At 39.8% G+C, this 17624-nt stretch overlaps 1 protein-coding gene across 2 annotated transcripts in view; it reads left to right on the top strand.

The window, feature by feature from the left end:
• Positions 1-17624, top strand: part of RPS27A (ribosomal protein S27a) — a 394104-nt gene that overhangs the window by 257283 nt on the left and 119197 nt on the right. Inside the window, exon 1 of one of the 2 annotated variants that reach the window (XM_067007589.1) lies at positions 688-691. The exons of the other annotated variant lie outside the window; for it this stretch is intronic. The gene's annotated coding sequence lies outside the window, so the exon portion shown is untranslated. Of the gene's footprint in view, positions 1-687; positions 692-17624 lie in introns of those variants that run through there. 2 annotated transcript variants of the gene reach the window in all.

Raw genomic sequence — 17624 nt, 5'->3', positions numbered from 1 at the left:
GTGTGTGTGTGTGTGTGTGTGTGTGTTTGTGTGTGTGTATCTTGAATAACTTAAGCAGTAAGCTCCCTGGTCCTCAAGAAAGTGTTTTACATTCTCCTGTTAGGCCAGAAAGTTGTTTGCTGTGGTTGAGGGAGGTCCTGGCCCCCATAATCCCTAAGGGATCCCCCAGCTCAGCTTAGAAGTGATGTTTCTCTCTGAGCAAGGCCTGCATCTCGCTGAGACCTGGAGTGTGCAAGGATACCCCCAGCTCTCCCCCACAAGGGGGAATTAGGAGAGAGTTAAAGATAAATGAGGGTAGGAGGGAAAGAAAAATTGGTAAGAGGAAAAGGGTAAAAGGCTAAATATGGCCAGTTCTGTCCTCCCCTAATTCCAGCAGAGCTCTTTACTTAACTTCCCTTTAAGATCTGCTAAGGAAAAGATGCATTTCATTTAGATATGCTTCTGCTGTCTGTATGCTTTGCTTTGTTTAAGGAGAAAAAGAATGGGAAAGAAATTATAAAGAAAAACATTTTCTTGCTTTCCCTTTTTTAAAAAAGGGATTATGAGTAGGACATGGAAATACCATAAGAGTAGATTTTCCTGCAGTCACTAACGTATCTGGGTGGCAGAGGAGATGGAACCATAATGGATGGCGCTATAATCGTTCTTTCTCTCTGCCATGTGATGACACAGCAAGAAGAAAGCCATCTGCAGGCCAGGCAGAGAGCTTTCACCAGGAACCAAATCAGCCAGCACCTGTTCTTGGACCTCCCAGCCTTCAGAACTGTGAGAAATAAATGTATGTTGTTTAATCCATCCAGCCTATGGTATTTTGTCATGGCAGTCTGAGCTGACTAAGACAGTGATTTACATGAATTCATTGAGCAGACATTTTCTGAGCATCTCCAGGTACTATCCCAGGGCTGTGGACAGAGCAATGATAAAGCAGACGAGGTTCTGCCTTCCTGGTGGGACTTGGATTCCAGTGGGGAGATCTGCCACAGACAATAAACATGTAAACAAACAAGCAAATTTTAGATAGTGATAAGAGCCATGAAGGAAACACAACAGGGCAATGCAGTGCAGAATGACCGGGGAGGGGTTACTTTAGATCAGATAGTCAAAGGAAGTTTGCTGAGGAGGGACTATTGGAGCTGAATGATAAAGAAGAGCCAACTAGGAGATAACCTGGTGGAATAAAGTCCAAGGCACAGGGAACAAAGATGTTAGCATTGTGCTAACTGATTGTTACCTCTGAGTTAGGCCAGATGAAGAATGAAGTAGACTTGAGAGAGTATTAATATCCAGAAGTGCAAGTAAGAGATGCATAGCAAGAATACTTACATAAGAAGCTTCAGACTTTGAATATCAATGAAATAACAATGGTCTCAGAAAGACCTCCTACTCCACACAAATTCTCCCCTGTATTTCCTACACCAACATCATCTGCCATCCATATAACATATAACAGCCATACAATATCATGATGTTAATCACAGCATCACCCACCTCCAAGTCAGTTTTATTAGATCAGTGGGGTACATCTGTTACACTTAACAAACCAATGGTGACATGTTATCACTAGCTAAAGTCAATACTTTATTCAGATTGCTAATGTATTTTTCTGTTCTAGGATCCCATCCAGGGCATCACATTATACTCAGTCATGTCTCCTTGGGCTCCTCTTGGCTATAACAGTTTCTGAGACATTCCTTGTTTTTGATGACCTTGACAGTTTTGAGGAATACTGACCAGATACTTTGTAGAATGTCTCTCAACTGGGATTTTCTGTGTTTTTCTCATTATTAGACTAAAGCGATGAGTTATTGAAAAAAAGACCACAGAGGGAAAGTGTCATTCTCATCACACCATATCAAAGATACATACTATCAACATGACTCATCACTACTGATGTTGACCTTGATGCCTTGGCTAAGGTTCCAAGTCATTTTTGATTCCTCACCTCTCATCCCTGGCATCCTACCAACCACCAGCTTTTACCTAATATAGGTACCAGGCCCGAGTTCTCATTAGTATCATCACTACAGCCTCAAGTCCAAGCTCCCAGTCCCTCCCCAGCATCCTCCATGACACTATCAAAGCTGTCTTTCTAAGACAAGCTCTAGTCATACCCTTTCTCTGGTCAAATAATCCCACTTAGGAAAACCAAACCAAAACAAAAAAACCTTTGTTTTAATTGGAAGATAAAGTCCAAGTTTTCCAACATTACATGTAGGCTACTGACCATAAACTACTTTCTCATTTTGTCTCCTGCCTTGAGCTCTGGGTTTGGCCCTAGCACTCATCACTCACAATCTGCTCATTCCTTCATGCATACTGCATGGGTTATTGTTTACCAAGCTTCTGTTCCATGATGGTCATCCTTCTAAGCCCTGGAATACAGAAACTGCTGAGAAAGGGTTCCCTACACTCAAGGAGTGTGGGGTAGTTAGAGTGACAAGCCTTGTAAGGGGATAATTGCAGGTTTGTGGGGGTAGATGCTAGGTGTCAATTTAGATGTGTACAAATTGCAAAGGGAGCATCTAGGCCAAAGTTCCTCAGTGGCTCCAGTACGTTGGGGAGATTACACAGGGGAATGATATATGAGCAAAGACTTGAAACAAGAAAAAAGTTCACCAAGTGGCCAAGAGGCCAAGAGAAGTTCTAAGAGAGGAAGCCACAACCGTGAAGCAAGTTAACATGGAAGTACTTGCAAAGTGTGAAAAAATAGCTAGATTGTGACAAAACAAGCTAAGGAACTTGGATGTTAACCCACCGGATAGTGTTTTCAAACTCTGGGTCTTAAAGTCCATTTAGTAAGCCCCTGACTATCATTACTTTAGAGTGAAAGAGAAAAGAGGAGAAAAAATTAGTCCTGTGAACATTTAGTTTCTGTTACTGTACACATAAATGTTTTCATGTCTTGGTTTGCAATGTAATCTCTATTTCTTATTGGAAATCACCTTTAAATAAGTTCTTTAAAACATTGCTATACGGAGGTCTTATAAGGATGGTATCAGGGACGTGTGTTCAAACAGTATTTCTCAAACTTCCCCAATAATAATACTAATTCAGAGCCTGTGTTATAAAATCACAGATTCCTAGGCCTCAACCCAGACTCAGAGACTCAGAATGTCCAAGGAAACACCTGGTAATCTGCATTTGTAACAAGCACGTTGGGTATTTCTGATGAGGGAAGCTTGGAACACTGATACTCTGACCACAGAATGGAAAATAGATCAGAATGAGAAGAAACTGGACAGAGGAGCAGTTAGAAGCAGTTAGAAGACACTTGCTATTGTCCAAGAGATGCAAGCCTTGAACCAAGGCAAGAGCAGTGGAGAATGGAGGAAGTGGTGGCTTCAGGAGACCTTTAGAAGGTGGACTGTAGACATGGAGGTACAGGACACAAGGGCACCTGAGTCTCGAAGGTTTCTATCTTGGACACTTGCATAGACATTGGGAATAGGAGAGAAAGAGTAGAGTTTTGGGGGAAGGTAATGAGTTCAGTTTTGGGACATGTTGAATTTGAGGTGAAACCCGTAATGAAAAGCAGGCATTTGGACATATTCTGGAGCTCAGGATAGAGGTTAAAGTTGGACATAAGAATTTCTGAATCATTAGCATGTAGGTTAGAACTTGAAAGATGAGATTCCCCAGGAAGGGGAATGGAGTCTGCGGGGCCAAGGGTGATGCGGGGGCAGGGCTTGCAGCACTCACGGCTCCTCATCCATCCTCAGCCTCCTGTCTTTTCCCGCCATGAGACAGCCCTTCCGCTAATCCCTTCCTCTGCCTAACACAATCTAACCAAAGGCTATCTCTCCAGCTCTCACCATCCCAGAGAGAATTAACCCTAGCACTGTGCTACATATCATATCTCCAATCCTTTTGGATTAGGGCCGGCATTGTCCTATTTCCCTTTTCTTCCTGTTAGAGGCAGAAATGTGTCTGGATTCCCAGCACCTCGCACAGAGTAGCTGCTTAATACCTGTTGGTGACATTTTGGAGAAGATTTAAGGAGACCTCATTAATTTGAACTTAAAACTCTAGTATTGGGAGATTCAAGATGGCAGAAGAGTAGGTGGACGTGGAGTTCCTCTCTCTCCACAGATGCATCAGGAATACATCGATAGATACAACAATTCTCACAGAACACTAGCTGAAAACTAGCAGAAGCCCTTGGACACCGAGCTATAAAGATCCTGGCATAACTGGGTAGGGTGGGAAAAAAAGAAGGGAGAAGGGGGGAGAGGTGGGAAAAAAAGAAGGGAGAAGGGGGAGGAGAAGTGGGATGGGACCTGTGCCCTGGGACAGGGGAGCTGAAGCAGAGGAGAGATTCCTGAATTCTGGGAAACCGCCTCTCCATTGGGGAAACTGATTGGGACAGACGGGAAGCATTTGAGGCTATTGGAAGAGGGTGAAGCGGCCAGCCTGTGGCAGATGGGACAAAGTGAGAAACACACAGATGGTCCATACCTCAGCCCTACATGCCCCGGACTGGGACGTGTGTTTACAGGTGTGCGAGATGGTTGGGAGCTGGTGCATGGGGATTGGAGAACAGGCCCAGAGCAAGAGCTGCTGTTGGCTGTGGGGAGATGGACTGGGGGACGGGAGGGAGGAAATCTGCAGCAGAGAATGCCTATGGAGGAAGACGGGACTGCGACGGAAGCAGGGCACAACTTCTGAGTCACACACAGTGGGAGAAGCCACTATTGTAACCTCTCTCTCCTCACACACCAGTGCCTGCCTAAAACAACAAAAGAAGCCTGCTTAGGGCTGGCTCTTGTGTGCCAGCTGCCGGGCAATAAAAAAAGCCCCCTCAGAGCTGGCCCTCACACACTGCCTGCAGGGTAATTTAAAAAAAAAAAAAAAGCCCTCTCAGGGCTGGCCCTCACACGCCTGCTGCTGGGTGCCCAAAAAACCCTGGCCAGGACTGGCCCTCATGTGCTTTATGCCAGGTGCCAGAAAAGGCCCTCACTATGGCCATATCTCTTGTGTCTGTGGCCACCAGCTTCCCTGTGCATTTGGCACCACTGGGGCACCTGCGATCCAAGCAGTCATACCACCTCTGCGCCCGGTCCTCACAGGGGCAGACCCAGGAGTTCCAAGGCAGCCTCAGGACCAGACTCCTGTGGGTGGACCACACACAGAGGTGGGGATAAAACCAAAGCTGAACCCCAGGGACGGGGTGACTAAGGATAAGATCGAAAATCTTTCCATCAGCTCTACAAGCTGCAGATTAAATCCCCGTGATCAGCGAGGTAGGCCCTACATCTATGGAATATCTGAGTAGACAATAAGTGTTCCCACAAATGAAAACTGTCTACCTCTGGCAGCTGTGGACTTTGGGGGCAGCATATGCAGGAATTGGGCCAGATCAGAGTCTGAGTGGTCCCCACAGGGCGCACAGCAGGTCCAGAAACCATTCCAGAGGCAGAGGAGAGCCTCTTGGGGAGGCGGAGGTGGGCTTTGCTTTGGATCATGGCATGTGCAAGGACACTTACAGCAGAGACAACAGGAAAAAATAATTATTACTATTAATTTTATTATGTTTTGATTCATTCTGTTGTTGGTTCTAGCTTTTTAAATTTTTTTGGCTTCTTTTTCTTACTTTTTTTTGCTTGTTTGTTGTTGTTTTAGTTTTTATAGTTTGCTTTTTTTTTTAGTCTTTTGGGATCTCTGTGTTTTATAACATATTTTTATTTTTTATTTTTTTATACATTTCTATTTTTACTTTGCTTTTCTATTGCCCTGTGTTTTTCCCTTTTTATTTTATTTTATTATTATTATTTTTTCAATCATTTTTATTGGTTTGTTCTGTTTCCTTGCTTAATTCTTCAGCTGGCACACTGCTTGGTTTTGTTTTTAGGTTATGGGTTTTTGTTAGTTTTAATCCTAATTGTTTGATTTCATTTTTGAGATCTTCTATTTGTCTGGTTGTTCTCTTACTTTTCGTTTTCTTTGGCTCTGTTTTTGTTTCTTTTATGTGTGCGTGCGTTTCCTTGTTTCTGTTTTTATTTGTTTGATTTTGTTCTTACCATTTCTCTGGGATTTCATTTGTCTTTTTTTTTCTTTAATATATTTTCTACTTTTTAATATATATTTCTGTTTCTATGTTGCTTTTCTGTTGTTCTGTCTTCTTTCCCCTTTCTCATTTTCTTTTTTTAATATATATTATATATAATTTTTGTCAGTTTGTTTTGTTTCTTTGCTTCATTTTTCAGTTGGCACTCTGCTTTGGTTTTGTTGTTTGCTATTGGGTTTTTGTCAGTTTTCTTCTTGTTTCATTTCATTCTTGAGTTGTTTGTCTGGTTGTTTCCTTGCTATTTGATTTATTTGGTTCTGTTTTTGCTTCTTTTTTGTGTGTGCATGCTTCCTTGTTTCTGTTTCTGTTTGTTTGATTTTACTTTTTACTATTTGTCTGGGGTTTTGTTAGTCTTTTTTAAAATGAATTCCCTTTATTACTGGGACGACTGATGTGTGGGGTCTTGGTCCCTCAACCAGAAGTCAGGCCTGAGGCTCTGGAGTCAGAGCACTGATTCCAGGATGCTGGACCAATAGAGAATTCCCAGGCTCAGGGAAGATTAATCGCCGAGAGCTCTCACAGAGGCCTCTATCTGAATCCAAGACCTGGCTCCACCCAACTGCCAGCAGCTCCCAGTGCTGAACCACTCAAACCAAACAACAAACAAGACAGGAACGCAAACCCACCCATCAGCACACAGAATACCTAAAGACACACTAAGCTCACAGACACCCCAAAACACACCACCTGGCACGTCCCTGCTCATCAGAGGGAAAAGACTCAGCTCCACCCACCAGAACACAAGCACCAGTCCCTCCCATCAGGAAGGCTACACAAGACACTGGACCAACCCCACCACCGGGGGCAGAGAACAGAAGCAAGAGGAACTATGACCCTGCAGCCTAGGGAAAGGAGACCTCAAATACTGTAAATTAGACAAAGTGAGAAGACAGAGAAATATCTTACAGGCAAAGGAGCAATATAAAAACCCACAAGAACAAATAAATGAAGAGGAAATAGTCAAACTACCTGAAAAAGAATTCAGAGTAATGATAGTAAAGATGATCCAAAATGTTGGAAATAGAATGGAGAAAATACAAGAAATGTTTAACGAGGACCTAGAAGAACTAAAGAGCAAACAAACAGTAATGAACAACACAATAAATGAAATTTTAAAAACTCTAGAAGGAATCAATAGCAGAATAACTGAGGCAGAAGAATGTATAAGTGAGCTGGAAGATAGAATGATAGAAATAACTGCCGCAGACCAGAATAAAGAAAAAAAGAATGAAAAGAATGGAGGACAGTCTCAGAGACCTCTGGGACAACATTAAGCACACCAACATTTGAATTATAAGTGTCCCAGAAGAAGAAGAAAAAATGAAAGGGTCTGAGAAAATATTTGAAGAGATTATAGTTGAAAACTTCCCTAATATGGGAAAGGAAATAGTCAATCAAGTCCAGGAAGTGCAGAGAATCCCATACAGGATAAACCCAAGGAGAAACATGCCAAGACACATATTAACCAAACTGGCCAGCTACATGAAAAAGAATGAATTAGAACACTTCCTGACACCATAAACAAAAATAAACTCAAATGGATTAACGACCTAAATGTAAAACATAAGCAGAACACTCTTTGACATAAATCACAGCAAGATCTTTTTTGACCCACCTCCTAGAGTAATGGAAATAAAATAAACAAATGAGACCTAATGAAACTTAAAAGCTTTTGCACAGCAAAGAAAACCATAAACAAGACGAAAAGACAACCCTCAGAATGGGAGAAAATATTTGCAAACGAAGCAACTGACAAAGGATTAATATCCAAAATATACAAGCAGCTCATGCAGTTCAATATCAAAAAAACAAACATCCAATCCAAAAATGGGCAGAAGACCTAAACAGACATTTCCCCAAAGAAGATATACAGATTGCCAACACACACATGAAAGGATGCTCAACATCACTAATCATTAGAGAGATGCAAATCAAAACTACAATGAAGTATCACCTCACACTGGTCAGAATGGCCATCACCAAAAAATTCACAAAAAAATAAATGCTGGAGAGGGTGTGGAGAAAAGGGAACCCTCCTGCAATATTGGTGGGAATGTAAATTGATACAGCCACTATGGAGAACAGTATGGAGGTTCCTTAAAAAACTAAAAATAGAATTACCATATGATCCAGCAATCCCACTACTGGGCATGTACCCTGAGAAAACCATAATTCAAAAAGAGTCATGTACCACAATGCTCATTGAAGCACTATTTACAATTGCCAGGACATGGAAGCAACATAAGTGTCCATCGACAGATGAATGGATAAAGAAGATGTGGCATATATATACAATGGAATATTATTCAGCCATAAAAAGGAACAAAATTGAGTTATTTGTAATGAGGTGGATGGACCTAAAGTCTATCATACAGAATAAGTCAGAAAGAGAAAACAAATACCGTATGCTAACACACATATGGAATCTAAAAAAACCGGTACTGATGAACGTAGTTGCAGGGCAGGAATAAAGATGCAGATGTAGAGAACAGACTTGAGGACTCAGGAGGGGAAGGGGAAGCTGGGACGAAGTGAGAGAGTAGCATTGACATATATACACTACCAAATGTAAAATGGATAGCTAGTGGGAAGCTGCTCTGTAGCACAGGGAGATCAGCTTGATGCTTTGTGATAATCTAGAGAGGTGGGATAGGGAGGGTGGGAGGGAAGCTCAAGAGGAAGGGGATATGGGGATATATGTATACTTACAGCTGATTCACTTTGTTGTACAACAGAAACTAACACAAAACTGTAAAGAAATTATACTCCAATAAAGATAATTAATTATTTAATTAATTATTTAAAACTCTAGTGTTTAAGTTGTAAATGAATTTACTCAAATAATAGCTACCAAACTATTATACATTATTGCCATTGATATTTCTTGACACTGTACCATGTGGGTTTTGTCTTCCTATTTCTAGCTTAACGTTCTCACATTTTATTTTAACAAGAGCTACTCAAATTTATCTTTTTCATACCACTGCACAGCATAGAAAGTGTATACATAAAAATCATGAGTGATAGAATAAGTTTCATTTTATCTTAGTATCTAAAGGATTTGGGGCCAAATTACTCATGTATTCTTTGATCAGAAATAGTGTGTACCTTGTGCAATCCCAAAATTAGTTACTTCATTAAAAATTTTTATGATAATTTTTCAAACATATACAATAGTAGAATATTGATAAACTTCGATGTACCCATTACCCACTTCAGTAATTACCAACTCAGGGCCAGTTCTGTTTCATCCCTACCCCCCACTCCTTGCATATTATTTTGAAGCAAATGCCAGAGAGCATGTCCTTTCATCAGTAAAAGAGAAGCCTTTAAAAAAATATATCATTATTACACCTAAAATAATTAACAGTATTTCCTTAACATCATCAAATATTCAGTCATTATTCATATTATCAATTTTTCATAAATATAACTTCTTTTTAAAAAATATATTTATTTATTTAATTTTTGGCTGCGTTGGGTCTTTGCTGCTGCACAAGGGCTTTCTCTAGTTGTGGCGAGTGGGGGCTACTCTTTGCTGCAGTGCTTGGGCTTCTCATTGCAGTGGCTTCTTTTGCTGCGGAGCATGGGCTCTAGGCGCACGGGCTTCAGTAGTTGTGGCACATGGGCTTAGTTGCTCCGTGGCATGTGGGGTTCTTCCCTGACCAGGGCTCGAACCCATGTGCTCTGCATTGGCAGGCAGATTCTTAACCACTGCACCACCAGGGAAGTCCCAATATAACTTCTTTTACAACTTAAAAAATAAGATCTAAATAAGGTTCACACATTGCAATTGGTTGATATGCCTCTTATGCCTTTTCATCTGTCTCCCTCTTTTTTCATTTTTCCTTGTAAATTATTTATTGACAAAATCAGTTCATTTGTCCTGTAGCATTCCCCACAGTCTGGGTCTTTGCTGCTTGTGTTCCCACAGCGTAGTGTAATATGTTCCTCTGTCCTCTGTATTTTCTAAAATTGGTAGTTGGAATGAGAAGCTTGACAAGATTCAGATTTTTTTTTTTTTTTTTTTTTTTTGCGGTACGCAGGCCTCTCACTGCTTTGGCCTCTCCCGTTGCGGAGGACAGGCCCCAGACGCGCAGGCTCAGCGGCCATGGCTCACGGGCCCAGCCGCTCCGCGGCATGTGGGATCTTCCCGGACCGGGGCACGAACACGCGTCCTCTGCATCGGCAGGCGGACTCTCAACCACTGCGCCACCAGGGAAGCCCCAAGATTCAGGTTTTTTGGCAGGACTTTTTCATGGGTGGTGGTGTCTTCTTCCTTCTTCCATGAGGAGGTAAACAGTGTCTGGTTGTCTCTCTTTTTTGTTATGTTAGTAATCAGTGATGCTCAATGTCAACATCCGTTAGTTTTAGGAGTTGCAGAAAGGTAATACTCTAATTTTATCATTCCTTTGTCATTTAGCAGCTGAAATACTTCTGTAAAGAGGAGCTTCACTCCATGTATTATTCAGTTACTCAGGGATATTGTTCACATAGGGAGGGGAGGTAAAAATAATAGAATTTATTTACCAGTTTTCAAATCAATAATGAATTGCTTCCCAATCATCTTTTAAACGTGATGAATTTTTTAAGCATCATTATGAACTTATAGATTTAAACACATTTGTATATTTCAATCCCCTACTGTATTCCTATTGATGCTCAAATTGTCACATCTTTGGCTATTGGGAGCCTCTTTAGATTGGCTCTGGAGTCCTTTAGGAATGACCCTAGTGGTCTTTGATAGCTTTCTTGCCATCTATATGACAAGATGTTTCAAGTTTCTCTTGTTCATTCCCTGCCCCAGACCTTGAATCAGCCTGGCTCCTTGCTGTTTTTTATTTTTTTTAATTTTTAAATTAAAAAATTTTTTTTAATTTTAATATTATTTTTACATCCTGGCTCCTTTAAATGGAAGATGGTATTTCCAGACCTCCATCCAAGCTCTGGGGGTGCTCATTGCCTTTGGGTTGATTTGACATTGACTTCAGAGTTTTAAATTTCTCAGACATACTGGTGGCTAACGCAGGCTCCAGAAGTAGACAGGCAAGCAGCAGAGGCTCCTGGGTTTGAATCAGGGCTCTACCACTTATTAAGTATGTGACATTGGCCCATTTTATCAACTTATCTGTGCTTCAGCTTTCTCAATTGTAAAATGAGACGAATAACAATGCCTAAATTCACAAGATCCTGGTGAGATTTAAATGAGGTAATTCCTGTAAAGTGCGTAGAATCGAGCCAGACCACAGGATTTGTGTAAGGGTTGGCTATCAGTATTCTTATTACTACTCTCTTTTTAGCCTTGTCATTGTTGTCTGCTCATACTGTGGGTCATCTTGTATGCAACATAGACTTAGTTTTATTCATAACTAGTGACACAGTGATTTATTTTAAAAAATGATTCTAAAGTTCCATCTGCAACTTTTATCCCACTAATGTGCAGCTCTAAATGATGTAACACTCACACATATTAGAACATTTCCTATAAAGGAATCCAAATTGAACAAAGCTAATAGCATTCGTAAGGTCCCCAAGCGCCAGCGTACTTCCTGCTTTTTATACTCATCTGGAAAGGGGCAAATTGGCAGGAGCCTGGCTGGGAGTGGCCCAACTGAGGAGTTAAGGTCTCACTTTTCACTGGAGTCACTGCCAAGCCACATTTGTCTGGTCTTTCATAGTGGAGCACAGGGAGCTGTTAGGGACGGCATTTCCCAAAGCCCTCCAGCTCTGTTTCTAATCAAACCGGGGGAGCTGTGAGACATAGGTCACATAAATCCTAACATTGGTCCTGTCTGGATGCCCATCCACATTATCAAATATCCATCCATTCAACTATTTGCAATACAACTCTTTCTTCAGGTTTGGGGGGTTAAAACATTCAGGGCTACCACCACTGAATAGTTCAGAATAAAGACAGTGAAAGACAAGCAGCAGCCTGGGGGCTGTTTCCCTGGTGGTCCACGAGATCCCAACAAAGGCTCCAGGCACCCCGCTAAACCTGAAAGCCTGACAGAGCCCTAACATGAAGAGTGTCTAAACTGCATATGCCATGGGTTCCTTCAAACAAAGGCGTTTGCTTGCAGTTTTACCTCCTGGCATCACTGACATATAATTGCACTGTCACTGCATCAGCTTTGCCAAGTTGTCTGCAAGGCTCTGGTCAGAAATTCCCAGGATGTACCAGGTCTATCATTGCCTAAATAAAAATTTACTCAGTTGTTTCCCTCTTTGTTTTATATGTGAGTGTGTGTCTTGATAGAAAGCACTCAGGACTTTTTTTTTAGTAGCTTATATGTTATTAAGATGATATAGCATTTAAAGCACTTTAAAAATAATAATTGTAATCCAAGTGTTTGTCAACAGGGAGGTGTCTGTGGATAAATGATGGTAGATTCATATAATGGAAATGATTCAGTCACTAAAAATAATAAAGTGGATCTTTAGGTGTTGACATGGAAACATGTTTTTGAGAGGAAAAAAAAGTTTCAAAACAGTATGTATAGTGGGATCATATTTTAGTAAAATAATAATTATTATACGTGTTGGCATATGAATAGAAAAAAATCTGAAGGATAGCCCAAGCTGTTAATAGGGATTATCTCTAGGGGTGAAATTATAATTGTCTTTTCCTATATATTTCTATAGTCCCTGAATTTCTTATGAATAAGTATTAGATTTTTCAATCAGAAAAAGAGATTTTTGGAAAAATCAATGTTGTTATTGATATAACTTGTTCAGAACAGAGAAGGAATATATTATCAATTGTAATAATATTAATGAGACTTCTCATGGTAGCTTCTTGGTTGAGTGGTATAATATTAGTAACCCTCTGTGAAAATAGAAGTTATTATTAATAGAGTAACCGATGTGTTGAAAAACAATATACCTAGCCTTCACTGAATCCACAATAATTTAGTATATGTTTTTATGCATATATACAACCAAAAAGTTTGATAGAACAATGAACAAATCACATTCATTCATTAAACATATTTTCCACTAATAGTATGTTCCAGTCAATGTGCTAGATGTGTAAGTACTAGCTAGACAGTAGTGAAAAAGATAAACCCAGCTTCTGTCCTCTTATGGTATGAACAATCATACGTATATCCTGGAGCATAGCAACAATTAACTAGAAGAATTGCTGCATGTGAATAAATAGTAAGCAAATAAATTAATTGTACTGCTCAAATTTTTATGACTACAGTGAATTTTTCCTTTGATAAGGGCTAAGTGACTAAAAATGTATATTTCATCAACATATTAAAATTTTACAAAATTATCACTCACTGTAGGATATAGTATCATATACTTTGATACTTCTAAATCAAATGTAAAATTAAAAGAACATAAATAGTTGGGAAATCTTCTTTCTTACTGGTATTTCAGTTTTAGGTGTGATATCTGAATTCTAAAGACATGAAGAAAGTCTCTGGTCTCATTTTGAATTATAAAGTTAACAAGTCAATTTTTAAAAATTATTAATATTAACTTTCCTTAAAGATGAGATGTTCTTATTTCATAACCTTCAGTCCAAACCATGCCGACATATTTTAGTCCTTTCTTTGTAACAGATGACGATTTAGGGGGAAAGAGAAAGGAGGGTCAAAATGTCAAATGAAATAGCACTGGATTTAGATTTGGAGAGTTGAAATTCCTTGAAGATGTCATATCTACTATTACTCTACGCCAGGGGTCAGCAAACTTTTGCTGTAAAGAACCAGAGAGTAAATGTTTGGGGCCTTGTGGGCCATGGAGTCTCTGTTGTGATGAGGTTCAGGACATACTACCCCAAAAGAGGGCACCTTGGCATATTAAATATTTTAAGCCAAAGGAATTTTTAAAAACAGCAGAAGTAGGAAGGTCACTCAGGCATCCCCCTACTTGTCCTCCTCCCTGAAACAGGTTGTAAAACTCCCATGTGAAAGATGCCTTCCCTGTACCAGGAGGAAAGAAGACATTCTTAGCCCCAAAAGCAGGGAATTGAGGACCAAGAAGGCTGTATAAGCAAACCTTATTAAACTAACCCTTATCTTCCTACTTATTTCTTCATCATTTACTATCCCAGCCCAAACCTCTTTGTCTTGTCAATTCTTCACAAATGTATTTGTGAAGAAAGTTATAAAAGCTTTCTGTTCTGGTCACTTTGGGTCTTTATTCCCTTGCAAAAGCAAGGGAATACACATAAATACACATAAAAATTCAATAAAATATATATGCTTTTGTGTTGTTCATCTGTCTTCTGTCAGTTTAATTTTCAGACCCAGCCAGGGACCCTAGAGAGTTAGGGAAAACTTTTTCCTCCCCTACCATAGAAATGACTCAACTCTGCTGTTGTAGTACAGAAGCCCCCATTGTCTACACATAAACAAATGGGTATGGCCATGTTCCAATAAAAAGTTATTTAGGGACCCTAACATTTAAATGTTATATAATTTTCACATCATGAAATATAGTCTTCTTTTGATTTTTTTCAATCATTTAAAAATGTAAGATTCATTCTTAGCTGGCCAGCCTGACAGAAACCTGGTGGTAGTCAGACTGGACCCATGGCTATAGGTTACTGGCCTTCACTGCAGGCCAGCCCTTGATGCTTAGAAACTGCTGCTTCTCTTTAGACCTAGAATTGGGGAGGGGGGTGTGGTGGGTAGGGGAAGGAATACAAGAGATTTGTAAATCAAAACTTCATAATGTTATGTTTCTAAAAGCAACTTTAAGCCTCTTTATTAATCTAAGAAGTTACTAACATAAAATATATTTTTAAACCAAGTTAAGAAAACATTTAAAGAAACAATGAGGTAGCTCTGAATGAAGGAACTGTCCATTCTTTGCCAGTGTTATTGCTGGACATTGGTTAAAAACTGAAAACAAAAACAAAAGTTTGCTTGTATTAATAGGTGAGAAATAGCATCTCTCTATTGTTTTCATTTACATTTCTTTGATTACTACTCATATGGAATTTTTCCATGTTCATAAGCCATTTATATTTCTTTTTTAGTGAATTGCTCATTGCCTTCTGCCCGTTTTCTGTTAGGACATTTATTTTTCTAACTTAGTTTATGCAAGCTCTTTATATTCATATGAACCCTTTATCTACTATTATAGGTAACAAATATTTCCCCATTCTCCCTAGCTCTCTTATGTTGTATAGTGTGTTTATGATAGTTCATCTTTTTAGTCAAAAGCAATCTTTTCACAACCTACAGACTGGGAGAAAATATTTGCAAATGATGCAACCAACAAGGGCTTAATTTCCAAAATATACAAAAAGCTCATAAACTCAATATAATAAATAAATAAACAACCCAATCAATAAATGGGCAGAAGACCTAAGTAGACTCCAAAGATTTCTCCAAAGAAGACATACAGATGGACAATAAGCACATGAAAAGATGTTCAACATCACTAATTTTTAGACAAGTATAAATCAATCCTAAAATGAGGTATCACCTCACACCAGTCAGAATGGCCATCATTAAAAACCCTACAAATAATAAATGCTGGAGAAGGTGTGGAGAAAAGGGAACCCTTCTACACTGTTGGTGGGAATGTAAATTGGTGCAGCCACTATGGAAAACAGTATGGAGTTTCCTTAAAAAGAAAAAAAAAGAGTTATCAATATGATCCAGCAATCCCACTCCTGAGCATATATCCAGACAAAACTCTAAATCCAATAGATACAGGCACCCCGATGTTCATAGCAGCACTATTTACAATAGCCTAGACATTGACACAAACTAAATGTCCACTGACAGATGAATGGGTGAAGAAGATGTGGTATAAATAAGATGGAATACTACTCAGCCATTAAAAAGAATGAAATAGTGCCATTTGCAGCAACATGGGTGGACCTAGAGATTATCATACTAAGTGAAGAAAGTCAGACAAAGACAAATATCATATGATATCACTTATATGTGTAATCTAAAATATGATACAAATGGACTTATTTACAAAACAGAAACAGACTCACAGACATAGAAAACAAACTTATGGTTACCAAAGGGGAAAGGCGGGGGAGGAATAAATTAAGAGTTTGGGATTAGCAGATATGAATTACTATGTATAAAATAGATAAACAGCAAGGTCCTACTGTATAGCACAGGGAACTACATTCAATGTCTTTTAATAACCTATAATTTAAAAGAATATGAAAAAGAATATATATATATGTATAACTGAATCACTTTGCTGTACACCAGAATCTAACACAACATTGTAAATCAACTATGCTTCAATTAGAAAAAAGCAGTCTTTTCTTTTATATTTTATTTCTTTTATGCTTAAAATAAACTTCCCCGCTTCAAGATCACATAAACAATTGATTATCTTTCCTACTATTTGGGGAGCTGCATTTTGTTTTTCTTTTTGGCCACAGTGTGGGGCTTGCAGGATCTTAGTTTCCCAGCCAGGGATTGAACCCAGGTCCTCAGCAGTGAAAGCGCAGAGTCCTAACCACTGGACCGCCAGGGAGTTCCCAGGAGTTGCATTTTCTATTAAACTGTTGGGACTTGGAATTTACTTTGATGTATAAGCTCGGAATCCAAAGTAATATTTTCCTAAATAGCTCATCTATTTTCCTATATTCAAATCCTGCCTAATCTTCAATCTCAGCTCAAATGCATGTCCTCCAAGAAGGCTTTCAGGATCTCCCACTTGGGAGAGAGCTCGCTCTCCTCTCAATTCCTACTGTCCCATGGTTTTCCTTTCTTTCTCGTATTATGATTATCTGTGCATCTCTCTTCTATTGTACCACACTGTAAGTTCCTCGAGAGCTGGGACTGAGTTGTATTTATCTTTGTATCCCACAAAGGTCTCACCCACTGGTGGAAAGAAGGGGTGAGTGATGGCAGCTCAAGGCCCTACCCCCATGCCTCTGCTGCCTCTCACAGAGGGAGGGCGGATCGAAGCTCACAGCCAGGAGGGAACTGCCTGCCTAGTGCATCTGGGGGATTTGTGGTGGCCATGAGTCCAAGGCAGCTGTTATTTAAACAAGACTGGTATTTATAGAACAAGGTCATGCACTCTGGGCTGAGCAGATACAAAAGTGAGCAGAGATGTCAGTCAGGCTCTGGGTAGATAAAGGGCCCTCTGGGCACCCGGAGCCCTCATATCTGTGAGGACAGCAGGAATGTCCATGCCACTCCCGGACAAACAGGGATCCCAAGACAGGATTTCTCACCGTTGACCAAGTATAATTACAAAAACAGAGATTGGGACATACTTCCAAGTGACTCGGGAAAGGCTGTCTGCCGTGCACGGAAATCAATGTAGACTAGATTCTGAAAAATCTCACTGTGCCCTCCGCTACCTTAGAGACTGGGCTTTAACTATAAATCACATCTTTCTTATCATGTTAAATTCAGTTTTTTGTATATACACACACGCATGCGCACATGCACACATATATAGCTTTAGGGAAGTATGATTAAGCATTTTAAAATACTGGCCTATTTCAGTGGTCATTCTCCAAATTCTAAGCTGTAGAGCACTTAGTAAATTGAGCGTCTATTTCCTCCCAGGGTAGAAAGGGAACAGGATGGAGAGGGCTCCAGGGTGG

This window comes from Kogia breviceps, chromosome 11 (assembly GCF_026419965.1).
Source record: "Kogia breviceps isolate mKogBre1 chromosome 11, mKogBre1 haplotype 1, whole genome shotgun sequence".
NCBI classification, from domain to species: Eukaryota; Metazoa; Chordata; class Mammalia; order Artiodactyla; family Physeteridae; genus Kogia; species Kogia breviceps.
Note: the sequence above shows the minus strand (reverse complement) of the source record. Positions and strands in the feature narration are given on the sequence as shown.